The sequence below is a fragment of the Gopherus evgoodei genome, chromosome 20, assembly GCF_007399415.2.
Source record: "Gopherus evgoodei ecotype Sinaloan lineage chromosome 20, rGopEvg1_v1.p, whole genome shotgun sequence".
In the NCBI taxonomy this organism is placed as follows: Eukaryota; Metazoa; Chordata; order Testudines; family Testudinidae; genus Gopherus; species Gopherus evgoodei.
The window spans coordinates 19,058,876-19,072,078 of NC_044341.1; positions in this window are offsets into that span (position 1 = coordinate 19,058,876).

Genomic DNA, 13,203 nt, shown 5'->3' on the forward strand with positions numbered 1-13,203 from the left:
CACGTAGACCTGTCTTTTCCTGGTGATGGTGCGATTCTCTGGTCTATCCTCTGTTCCCTCTGGCTGCAAGTCCTCTCAATTTCTATTCTCCCTTGCAATCCTCCACAACCCATCCCATATCCTCCTGGGGCTCATATTTGGTGTTATCTCCAGTGACTCTTCCCCCTTCCTATAGGACAAGTTGATCTTCTTTTCTTCCTTGTCCTCTCACCTTACCGACCACCTGCCGTGCCCCTTCTTCATTTTCCAACTCTGCAAACCTGTTCCTGAGCTCTATTTCTCCTTCACCAGCCTGTCTTTTCCTCTGCCTTATTCTCTTAGTCACATGCTTCCACTGTCCACTTTCCTCACCCAGCAGTCTCTCCTCAGAATTCTTTGGTCCTGCTTCCATCTGCAAGTCTGAGCTTTTCCCTTCAGCCTCATCATGTCTTTGCTCCATCACCTGCTCAAGCCCCCTTCTAAACTCAATCAGAGTTTCCACCTGCATCTCCAGCCCTCGGATCTTTTCTTCCATTAGCTCGGTGGCACTTCATGAAGACGAAACTCTTTTCAGATACCTCCTCCAGGATCACGTACATGCCGCAGCTTCCACATCCGGTCATCTTCACTGTGTCTTCCACAGCTTGGATCACTACCACTGCTGCTTCTACATCTGTCATAGGATTCCCACCTAAATCCTGTAAATCCAGGAAACACAAACCGAACCACAAAACCACCACCCACAGCAAAACAAACCCCCAACAAGCACCAAAACACTGCCAGAACACCACACACTCCCTTCACTAGCCTATCTATTCCTCTGTCTACCTCTTAGTCCTCCCCCTGTAAACTCCCATTCAAACTCCCGTTTACAGCTCTGTTTGCTGGCTCCTGTGCCGCTGCAGCTGTCTGTGCCGTTGCCTGACTGGCTGGCTACCGTTATAGGACCCCCTAGTCAGAGAAACCCCACCCCCTAATCAGGGCTCAGTTTTGCTCCCAGCACACTCCTTCCAGTTTAGTGTCATCTGCGCAGCCTGCTCTGATTCTACAGAATGGTGCGCCCATAGAAACACATCCTGATGTCTGTCCAGGAAATCCTCATTTTCTCTTATGCAACACAGGGTTGATACTTGTTTCTCCAGACCGTGAACCTTCTCTTCCAATATGGAAACCAGCCTGCACTTTGTACAGACAAAGTCGCTTCTGTCCTATGGAAGAAAGACAAACAGCACATCCTGTGCAGGTCACAACGGCTGATCACTCACCATCCATATTACCTTCCTTCTAAGAGCTTCCTCAGATGTTGCAGCAACTACTCAGAGGAGCCTGCAAGTCAAAAGCCTCAGCGGGCTCTCCCCAGGCGAACTCCCAGTCAAACTCCCTCTATTAGCCTCTCTGCTGTTCACCACTCAGCTGACTGCCTTTTTATAAGTCAGGCCCACTCAAGGCACATCTGGAACAAAGCACTCCCAATTCACACTTTTGAAACAATCAAGCACAAAGTCAAACTGACAAACTGTCCCAGCAACAGACATTCAGATACTCACCACATAGCCCCCCTAATGCAGCACTTAGCGTACCTCCTCTCAGACAGATCCCAGTCAAACTCCCTCTGTTAGCTGCTCAGCTGGTTCTCAGCTGACTGCCTTTTTATAACAGTCAGGCCCACTCAAGGCCCACCTGGAACAAAACACTCCCAATTCACACTTCAACTCTCTATTCCAAACCCCTATGACACATGAACTGTTCCAAACAAGCTGAGAGTTGATCCAGATAAGACTGAAATGAGACTGGTAGGCTGAGGCAAGCAGAGATAATTTCTGTGATGTGCCTCTTTTGAGTGATTCAGTTTGCAATCTGGGCATCTGTTTAGGGGTACGTCTATACTACAGGATAAATTTGAATGAGCTTAAACCGATTTTATAAAACAGATATTATAAAGTTGATTGTGCGCGTCCACACTAGGCACATTAATTCGGTGATGTGCGTCCATGGTCCGAGGCTAGCGTCGATTTCTGGAGCGGTGCACTGTGGGTAGCTACTGTAAAATAATGAGGCCAATAACGTTGATTTGCGTCCACACTAACCCTAAATCAATATAGTAATATCGATTTTAGCGTTACTCCTCTCGTTTTGTAGGAGTACAGAAATTGATTTAAAGAGCCCTTTAAATCGATATAAAGAGCAGTGTAGTGTGGACGGGTGCAGCATTAAATCGATTTAATGCCGTTAAAATCGGTTTAACAGCGTAGTGTGGACCAGGTATAGGCGCTCTGCTGCCTCTAGGTCAAGGAGCAGCTACAATCAAGTTGATCATTTTCCATGTAAAACAGCAAGGAGGCAACACCTGCTTTTATAACTTGAGAGCTCTCTCATCAACATAATTAAACCACCCCCAACGAGTGGCAGAAGCAGCTCTCCCATAGACATAGCGCTGTGCACACAATCACTTAAGCCAGTGTAACGTAAGTAGGGTAGTGTAGACATGGCCTCAGACACTGAAATGCTCTCTGCATGGGGCTACCTCTCAAATCCTTCCAGAAACTGCGGTGTTCAGAATCCATTGCTCACCTGCTAGCAGTGACTCTTTACAGGTGTCTATTGAACTGTTGCTGTGCCACCTGCCTGTTGGTTTCTGCTTTGATTTTAAGAAGCTGGCTTTGATCTAAAATGAACTCAGTGGCCTAGGACCTGCCTATCACGACACACTGCCACAACTGCAGTCAATGGAGGTGCCTGAGCTCGAGTCCCATTAGGATAAGAGGGGGCAACTGGCAGGACTTCTCCACCAGGGACCTGGGCCCTTGGAATTCATTTCCCCTTTGTCCATAAAAGCTCAAATTTGTTAACCTTTAGGGTAACTATAACACCCACCTTCTCTCTCTGCTTCATGAGAAGATGGGTGTTGAGTTGGGCTAGTTAGTGCTGGTGTGGGACTCTGGTTGGAATTGTGTGGGGAAGCTAAATTCTTAAATTTATTTTGTTGCTTATTATTTCTTTGTATTTGATGTAGGGTACTTGATGGGTGTGTTTATTAATTCGTGTCTTTTTAAAAGATTGCCCAGAGCACTAGATGGGTACTTTTTATGTCTTGCACTATAGTACAAATTCAAATAAAATAAACAAACTAGTCATGTGATAAGAGCAAAGGTCCTCTCATGAATCAGTAATTGGTTAAAAGCTAGGAAACAAAATGAAGGAATAAATGGCCAGTTTTCATAATGGAAAGTGGTAAATAGCAGGCTCCCCCAAGAATCTGTACTGTTCTACATATTCATGAATGGTCTGGAAAAAGGAGTAAACAGTGAGGTAGCAAAGTTTGCAGATGATACTGAATTACTCAGGATAGTTATGTCCAAACTGACTGCAAAGAGTTTCAGAGTGATCTCACAAAACTGAGTGACTGAGCAACAAAATGATAGATGAAGGTTAGTGTTGATAAGTGCAAAGTAATACAAAGTGGAGAACATAATTCCAACTATACATCCAAAATGATGGGGTCTCAATTAGCTGTTATCATTTAAGAAAGAAATCCTGGTATCACCATGGATAGTTCTCTGAAAACATCTACTCAATGTGCAGCAGCAGACAAAAAAGCTAACTATGTTAGGAATCATTAGGAAAAAAGATATATTAGAATTGGACAAGGTACAGAGAAGAGCAACATAAATGATTGGTGGTATAGAACAACTTCCATATGAGGAGAAGTTAAAAAAGCTGGAATTGTTCAGTTTAAAAAGAAACGACTAAGGGGGAATATGATATAGGTCTATAACATAATGAATGATATGGAGAAATTGAATAGGGAAGTGTTGTTTAGCCTTTCATACAATACAAAAACCAGGGGTCACCTAAAGAAATTAATAGGCAGCAGGTTTAAAACAAACAAAAGGAAGTACTTCACACAATGCACAGTCAACCTGTGGAACTTGTTGCCTGAGGATGTTGTGAAGGCCAAAAGTTTAACTGGGGTCAAAAAACCATTAGATAAGTTCATGGAGGATAGGTCCATCAATGGCTATTAGCCAAGATGGTCAGAGATGCAGCCCATGGTCTGGATGTCCCTAAACCTCCATCTGCCAGAAGCTGGGCATGGACATCACTCATTCCCTCTGAAGCATCTGAAACTAGCCGTTGTCAGAGACAGGGCTACATGGACCATTCGTCTGACTCAGTATGGCCATTTTAATAGAATCTCAGTTTCTTGCTGATGGATGTAAGGCCATTTGTAAAGATGTATTGTTCATTATCTGACTTCTGATGGAATTCCTGACCTTGCCTGCACAACCAAGACCTAGCTATTCAAATCCACAACCTTCCCTTTGAACAGCTAATCCTTACTGGCTACTCAGTGAAGTTCAAAAGAGCAAGGCAAGAAACAGGAAGTGAAATGGCAGTCATATTCCCATCTGAACTAAGGTGTGAGAAAGGCTCACCCTGGAGATAAAACATAGTTAAATTATTTGAAGTTAAAGATACTTGTGCAGATTCTCCATGCCATTGTTCTTTGCCTGGTGCAGGTGGATCGAAGGGAGTGGAAACCAACAGCAAATCCCTAGCTAAGGACACCAAGTGAACGGAGGAGTGGCTGGAGTAAGGCATACTTTGGCAATCCCCTGCTGGCAAAAGGTCCCTTGTGGACCACAGCCAGCTGGAGCAGTTTAGAGCAGGTCCATGCTGCCTACTGTAGCCTGCACCTAAGGCCAAGTAGAGAATTAGGGTGGTACAACTTGCTCCCTGATTCCCCGTCCCATTCCTGTTACATCAGCACAAACAATGGATCAGAGAATCTGGTCCTATAACTGCTCTCCTGGGAACGTTGAGAGTGTCTCTTGCTAGCTTAGGTTTGTTATTGCTAGCTGCATATGAGCACTCTTCAGCTTGAGTCTGCGTGTACAACAGCTGTAGAACCACTCCTGCTCCAGAGTTTTCAAGTCCACAGCAGTCCCATTCCTTGTCCCCACACTGTTCATTGAAAAGTTTCACGTCAGCTTTTGAGAAATGTTTTAGCAATCAGCTCCCTGATGAAAACAAAAGTTGTGTTTGCTAATACTAATAAGGGTTGTTTTTCATTTATTTTTATAACTAACCGATGCACTAGTCTTTTAAAGCCATGGACAATTTCAAAAAAGAGATATTTTAACTCTTTCAAACCTTAAACTGCTGGGCTGATTTAGTTGCAATTTTACAGAAAATTTAATCTATACTGTCCAGATATTCTCCCCTCACAAAGGTACAGGTATATTTTCTATAATGTTACAAATAAAACCTTTTGCTAACTTAGGAGTTTGAAGAAGTTCTAACTATTATTTTTTTAAACTACAGGTAAAGGTAGAGCTAACAAAATATTGTACATAGGCTAGTTAAGGGGAAAAAATTAAAAATAACCAAGATGTTAGCATTGTTTGTCACAACTGTTTTCATTTATGTCACCACAAGCACATGTATAAAATTCTACAAATCAAAAAGTGTAAGGGGCAGAAATAAGCGAAAAAAAAGTTAGAAAATGTTCAGGTTGCAAAGAGAAGAAATTGAATGGGAGGAACTATTACAACTCTGTCTACATATCTATTCATAGGACCTAACCACATCAGCCACACCATCAGGGACTCCTTCACCTGCATATCTACCAATGTGATGATATATGTCACCATGTGCCAAGCATGCCCCTCTGCCATGTACATTAGCCAAACCGGACAGTTTCTATGCAAAAGAATAAATGGACACAAATCTGACATCAGGAATCATAACATTCAAAAATCAGTCGGAGAACACTTTAATCTCTCCGGTCACTCAGTAACAGACCTAAAAGTGGCAATTCTTCAACAACAAAAAACTCTCTTACCGCTGAAAAGTTATTTTTCCTCCCTTGGTATCCTGCTGTTAATTGATTTATCTTGTTAGACTGACTTCACACTTGGTAAAGCAACCCCCATCATTTTATGTATGTATACCTGCTCCTGTATTTTTCACTTCATGCATCTGCTGAAGTGGGTTCTAGCCCACGAAAGCTTATGCCCAAATAAATTTGTTAGTCTCTAAAAGTGCCACAAGGACTCCTTGTTGTTTCTATCACAAGTTTGCTTACCAAAAATAATGTGAAGAGCCTCATAGCTTCTCTCTCATTATCTTACATATTTCTATATCTTTCACACACCCCGTCAAGTGAGTGCACAGAATGAGGCAGAGGCTCTGCAGAAATAATAGTATAAGATTATGTAATTAAATACTGTCACTATGCATATGCACAAGAGGGCAGAGTTACCATGGCATCCTCAATTTTGCCATTCCCTGACATGTTTTCCAACCATAAACTCTCTTAACATTGTGTCTTAGGGTTTATTTGGTTTATTATTATTATTACTGGTACTATTTATTTTCCTAGGGAGTTTCTATTGTGGAAGAATTTTCTGATCACAAGAGAATACCATCTTGCAAAACATATCTGTTCCCTCAGCGAATGTTTGCACTGTGTAGGGAATGAGGTAGGGCATTCTATGTGCATCCTTAAAGATAATTAAATAGGCAACTTCTTACAGGGAAAATCCCATTGACTGCAGCTATTGGCATGTGTCTAAGGGCAGTGGACTATGGAGAGATATTATTTGTAACCATCCATGCATGTGCACAGGCCCAAGCTCAGCATTTTCCTCCCAGGTTAGGGAAAGGCATATGCCCAGGCCAGGCTCTCCCTTCCTGCACAACTCCCAATGGCTCTCCCAGCCATGGCTTGGCTGGAGTTGCTGCAAGTAAGCAGCTGACTGCTTGTTAATTGCCCCAGTAGCTGTCTGCTCTGCCCTCCAAAGGGCTGGGTTGCCAATTTGGGTTGGACCTATTCCTGGAGGTTTCATCCCTTGGCATAATCTTTAAAGATTAATCTTTAAATCCTGGAGACTCCAGGTCAATTCTGGCGGGTTGGCAACCGTACAAAGGGCTGACCCTGGGTGGCTCATCCTGTGCCCTGCTCCCAGCCCAGGGCTGACAATGCCCCGAAGAACGGGGCGAGCTTCCCCCGGCAAAGCCCCCGGAGCCATAAAACGGGCCCTCGGCTGGGAAGTCCAGCAGTAGGACGAGCCACTTCTCGGCCCGGGGCTTGACGGGCTCTGCGCGCTGCCCCTCTCCAGCCGCTGGCGCTCCGAGCTCCCGGGCAGGCCCGCCCGGGAAGCCAGCGCCCCCCGCCCCGCGGCTCCCCTGACGTCAGGCCGCCAGCCCGGGCTGGTCCCCGCCTCTCATTGTCAGGAGCCCGAGCCCGAGCCCGGCCGCCCGGAGCCAGCGGGCTGCCTGCAGCTGCGGAGGGCGCCGCGCGGCTCCCAGGAGGAGCCCCCGGGCGGCGAGAGGCGGGACCCGGCTGCCGCGGGAGGAAGCTCCGTCTCCGAGACTCGGGCAAGTTCCCGGCGGCGCTCGGGCTCGGGTGTGCGGGGAGCAGGCCGGGGTGCGAGGCGGGAGCCCGGCCGGCTCGGGGTGGAGGGATGCGAGGCGTCCGCTTTGTTGGCGGGCACGGCGGCTCAGCGGGGAGCCGCTGCGGAGGGCGCGTTGGGATCGGGGAGGGGAGGCTCCTGCTGGCGAGCCCCCCCCGGCAGCGGCTTTGTTAGTGAAACTCCCCCGGAGTCCGGGCTGAAACTTCTCGCCGTGGTTTCCCGGGGGCCGCCTGGCTCCCGAGCTGCCCCGCCAGCCGCAGCGTTTCGGAGCTGGGCCGGAGACAGCTCGCGCCCTGCCGCACAGCGAGTCGGGCTCCAGGAACTGCTCGCAGCTGGCAGGCGAGCTCGCCTAACAGGCTTTCCTTGGCCGGGGAGGTGTTGACTCGGAAGTCCCAGCGCCCTTTCCTTTGTTTTTTTTTTTTTGCCGTTTCAATATAAAATAGATCGGGGAACAAACACAGGGGCCATACATAGTCCCTGTGGTTTGCGCAAAAGTCCTCGGACTGGACTGTTCCGTGGATGTAGAGTTAACCTCGCGGTGTGAGTGAAAAATGGTCTCCAGCTGTTGGCTCTGTTACCGAGGAGGACGGTTGAAGCAGAATGTGCATTTTCACGATTTTGAATGGAAAAACCTCCAATATTCTGGTTGAGCAGGGAATTTAAATACTTGAATGAAGGAACAAGTAGAGCATTCTTCTGCGTCAGAAATAATTATTCTGATCAGAACTCTCTCCAGGGCAGATCTGTTTTTGCTCGGTTTACTCCGAAGAATTTTCCAAGTTTCTAAAACGAAACCATTTTCCTGACCATGGAGACGTGAACTGCAAATAGTGAACAGAGGCTTCCTGAGCGAGCTTTGCAGTTGTTTCACCCACCATGATCTTTGACTGATCTAGACTGCTGTCTGCAGAAGGAGTTCGCCAATGGCTTCTTCTTTCCTTAAATACTCAGAGCATTTTCTCACTCGGTTAGCACCACTTTGCTGGCTGAGGGGCAGCACTGTTACCTTAGAGCAAATGTGTTTAGTATAATATAGGCATCAGAAACATGTGTGCACGTTGTCCTAGGAGATCTCAGCATAGCCCTGCTTTAGCGGTATTATGGAATTGGCTAGTGACTGGTTTTCAAGACTTTCAGCAATTTCTGTAGAATTCATTAAACCTTTTTGTAACCAACAAAATGTTTACTACAATATGAAATTCATAACAGGCATTCTATACTTTAATGCCCAGTGTGTTGGATTATATTGTCTCTCTGGTGTTTGTTTGTTGTTTTATTCCAGTTTTATTAGGTGCCCTGAGACCCCAGGAATGGGCACCCTGTAAAGAAATATTCCTGTTTTATTAGTATCCCCACTTACTACCTTTTCCAATAGCTCTATATTCATCTGAATCTCCCCCCCCACACTCATCCTTCACTTAGTAATACTGTAATAATACCGCCTTTAATAAGACCAATTTAAGGTTTATATTTTATTTTTATTTCAGCTTTTCTGATTTTTCCAGAGTTGAGGCTCACTTTGAAAATACTTGAGGGCTTTGCCTCACTTTCCACCATCCTAAAATCTTGAGGGAAGTCTGTGATTTTAATATTGGAAAACTGATCAAATTTCTTCCTTCTTTTTCTGTTCCCATTTATAATTCTTCCTGAGATGTTACATTTATTGTTTCCAAGTGGTGATTGCTGGTATTTGTGTTTAATGTTTGTGGAGCCCTTGCAGAGGGACTATTTTTCCACAATGGTAAGACACTTCCATTGCAGACTTGCATTTTTCTAATGCCAAATCTAAACCAGTTAAGCCAGTTTAAAGACACCTAGATTAACCAATAAGTACATTAGAAATAGGCTTGGACGGATTAGATTTTAATCAGTAAATGTCAGTAGTTAGTTTCTCCTTGTTTACCACACCACAGAAAAAATAATGGAAGTGTACATAATGAGTTTTTAAAAATCACTTGTGTGCGTGGATGTACATGAACATATAGCGAACAATCCTTTGTGTTGAGGATGCTTAAAATGACACCTTCTGTCCTTCTGAACTATTCTATAGCACTGGAGTTGTATCTGGCCACCAGAGCCCAGGGAAGATGTACGTTTCTGAGCCATACCTGTGTGCTTATTTTGAAGTTATACACTGTGCTCTTATCATCTGGGATGAGGAAAGGGTTACAGCATTTCTCAATACTCGTACAATATGCAAATAAACGCACTTTGGTTAAAAATGGCCCTCAGCCACTGAAAGCATATGAATTTACATAATCTGTGCATAGATCATCTGAATGTCTCCATTGTGAGAAAGGTAGGGCCCTACCAAATTCACAGCCATGAAAAATACGTCACGAATCATGAAATCTTCTACCCTTACTTCTGTGCTCCTGCCTTCAGAGCTGGGCAGTTGCTGACTGAGAGCCCAGCTCGGCAGGCAGGAGTGTAGAAGTGAGGGTGGCAGTACCATAGCATGCCATCCTTACTTCTGCACTGCTGTCATTGTCTGTGCTGCCTTCAGAGCTGGACTCCCGGCCTGCAGCCGCCGCTTTCTAGCTGCACAGTCCTGAAGGCAGCGCCACCGCCAGCAGCAGTGCAGAAGTAAGGGTAGCAGTACTGCAACCTCCCCTACAATAACCTTGCAACTACCCCCCCATAACTTTTTGGGGGGTCAGAACCCCTAAAATAACACTGAAAATTCAGATTTAAATAGCTGAAATCATGAGATTTACAATTTTAAAAATCCTATGACCGTGAAATTGACCAAAATGGACTGTGAATTTGGTAGGGCCCTAGAGATAGGCCACTGCTGTCAGAATTCTCTGTGGGTATGCCCACAATAAAGATGACTATCTTAATGTGTGACCTTTTCCCCACTCTGTCATTCTTACTTAGATATTAATCATAACTGTTCTTATGAGAGAATGGGGGGTTAAGCCTTCCAGAAGAGATAAGGAAGAGTCAGAAGGAGAAAGATTTAGAAAAGTAGGGTTGATGTATTTTAGGGAGCATCTGGTGGTAGTTCTGAGTGTAAAGATCCCTAGCAATAAATCATACACAGAGGTGGCAGGTGGAAACCAGAAAGCATGGGGTTCCTTGTTCTGTCAGTAGTAACTATCTCCTGGGCTGAGAAACCCTTCCATCTTTATAGCTCATTTAGGCCAGGGCATGTTTAATGATAACTTAAGGGTGTTAATGAAGCAATAATCATTTTATTTCTGAATACTTCTATGACTGATGCATTTAAAATAAATAATAAGTAGCAATGGAGGGTTCACTTCTTTAAAAATTTCCTGATAATGAAAATTTGTTAATTAAAGTTGGGGAAAATGTTTGAAAAGTAATACCAGTGTTCATAGAAATTATTAATCCTATGCACACAACTTGCTCCAGTAAAGTCTCTTCCCTCCAGTTTGAAGCCACATTGCTTGATTCTGGTATCCAGGAAGCTGGCTATAAAAATGCTGACAGGATACTCTGTGCTAACTTCCCCAGGTTTGTCTATACTGGGAAAATGTTATGTTAGAAAACATGTTATTGAAAACATTTTAACTAACATGATGTTAAACACTACTTAGTTCCTAGTCTAGACAGGAACAAGGCTTGTTTAGAAAGTATTAATCCTAGTGTTGACCACAAACAGACGACAACCATTTAATACAACATGTCCTTATCCACTCTACATGCTAAATCATATTTAACTCAGGGCTTGGCTGCACTGGAGAATTGCAGCGCTGGTGGTGGGTTTACAGCACTGCAACTCCCTCACCGTCCACACTTGCAAGGCACATACAGCACTGCATCTCCCTGGCTGCAGCGCTGGCTGTACTCCTGCTCTGCCTGTGTGGCCACCAAAAGGGCTGTAATTGGCCTCCAGAGTATTCGGAGGTGTCCCAGAATGCCTGCGCAGCCACTCTGCTCATCAGTTCGCACTCTACTGCCCTGGCCTCAGGTGACCCACCCTTTGAATGCCCCGGGAATTTAAAAAATCCCCTTCCTGTTTGCTCAGCCAGGTGTGGAGTGCAATCAGTGAATGTTTCCAGGTGCCCATGCCTCCACGCACCAGACGAGCCCCAGCACGGAGCAATGGCGAGTTGCTGGACCTCATCAGTGTTTGGGGGGAGGAAGCTGTGCAGTCCCAGCTGCGCTCCAGCCGTAGGAATTACGATACTTATGGGCAGATCTCAAGGGCCATGCTGGAAGGGGGCCATGACCGGGACGCAGTGCAGTGCAGGGTTAAAGTGAAGGAGCTGAGGAGTGCCTATTGCAAAGCCCACGAAGGAAACCGCCGCTCCGGTGCTGCCCCCACGACCTGCCATTTTTACAAGGAGCTGGATGCGATACTTGGGGGTGACCCCACTGCCAATCCGACGACCACAATGGACACTGCAGAGCGGGGGGGAGGAGGGGAAGGAAACCGAGAGTGTGGGTACTGGGGTGGGGGGAGACACCCTGGAGTCACAGGAGGCATGCAGCCGGGAGCTCTTCTCAAGCCAGGAGGAAGGTAGCCAGTCGCAGCAGCCGGTACTTGGTGAAGGACAAGCAGAGGAGCGGGTTACCGGTAAGTGGCTTTTATTTTCAGGATGGAAATGTTTCGGGAGAGGAGGGAGGGTTACGGCTGCATGCATGCATGCCTAGATGTGGAATAGCCCATTGATGTGGTCTGTCACGTCACGGTAATCGGCCTCGGTAATCTCTTCAAAAGTTTCAGCCAGAGCGTGGGCAATGCGCTTGCGCAAGTTTATTGGGAGAGCCACTGTGGTCCTTGTGCCAGTCAGGCTAACGCGTCCGCGCCACTGTGCCGCAAGGGGTGGGGGGACCATGGCTGCACACAGGCAAGCTGCATAGGGGCCAGGGCGGAATCCGCATTGGTGTAGAAGACCCTTCCGCTCTTCCCAGGTGACCCGCAGCAGTGAGATCTTCCAGGATTAATTCCTGTGGAAACTGTTGGGAGACTGTTCAGTGTAGATGCCTCCTGCAGCAGTTTGCTTTCCCCAACGCACAAAAACCCCTGCACAGCCCTGAAGCAATCAGTCCCCCTTACTCACCATTTCGTGGCTCCTGTGGGTTATGTGCGCTCTGTTGGGTATGGGAAAAGTATGCTAAAGAGAAGACTGTAAACTCCTTCACTGTGTGGGAATAACTGTCTGGGTGAGATTATAAACAATGCAGCCTCTGTTAACTGTTGCCATTTTTTTTTTGCCTTTTGAAAAGTGTCCTTGACTACTCGACTGCCCGTATCATCCACTGCTCAGAGGCTACAAAACCTCAGGAAGAAGCCACGAAAAAGCAAAGAAGACATGCTGAAAGCAATTATGGATCACTCTGCCAGAGAGAGTAAAAAACTGCAGGACTGGAGGGAAAGGGAAAGTAGGATCCGCCAGAGAAACGCAGCGGCTAAGAAGAAAAGCACAAAGCAGCTGATAAGCATCCTGATGCGCCAAGCAGACTCTATCCAGTCACTTGTAGCCATGCAGGCAGAGCACTACCGCTCCCCCCCGTCCCAAAGCTCTTTCACTTGTGCCCCAATGTCAGCTGCAAACCCCCTTCCGCAGCATCCAGGTTCTTACCACCACCAGCTGCCCCCAACACCTGTACGTTCACCAACCGGCCCTGAGAACTACGACCCTTACCCTCTGCACTCAACCCCCATCACCATGCAGTATTTTCATCCTGAAGTGCAGCAGTCATTGCACAGCACTCCAGACAGGACATATTCAAAGCTGTGACTGTACAGTTCACCACCACACCCCCCTGCCCTTTTAGGTTCCCAGAATGTTGTGTCCGTCAAGAAAGTTATTTTCTTTTCAATGAATGAATT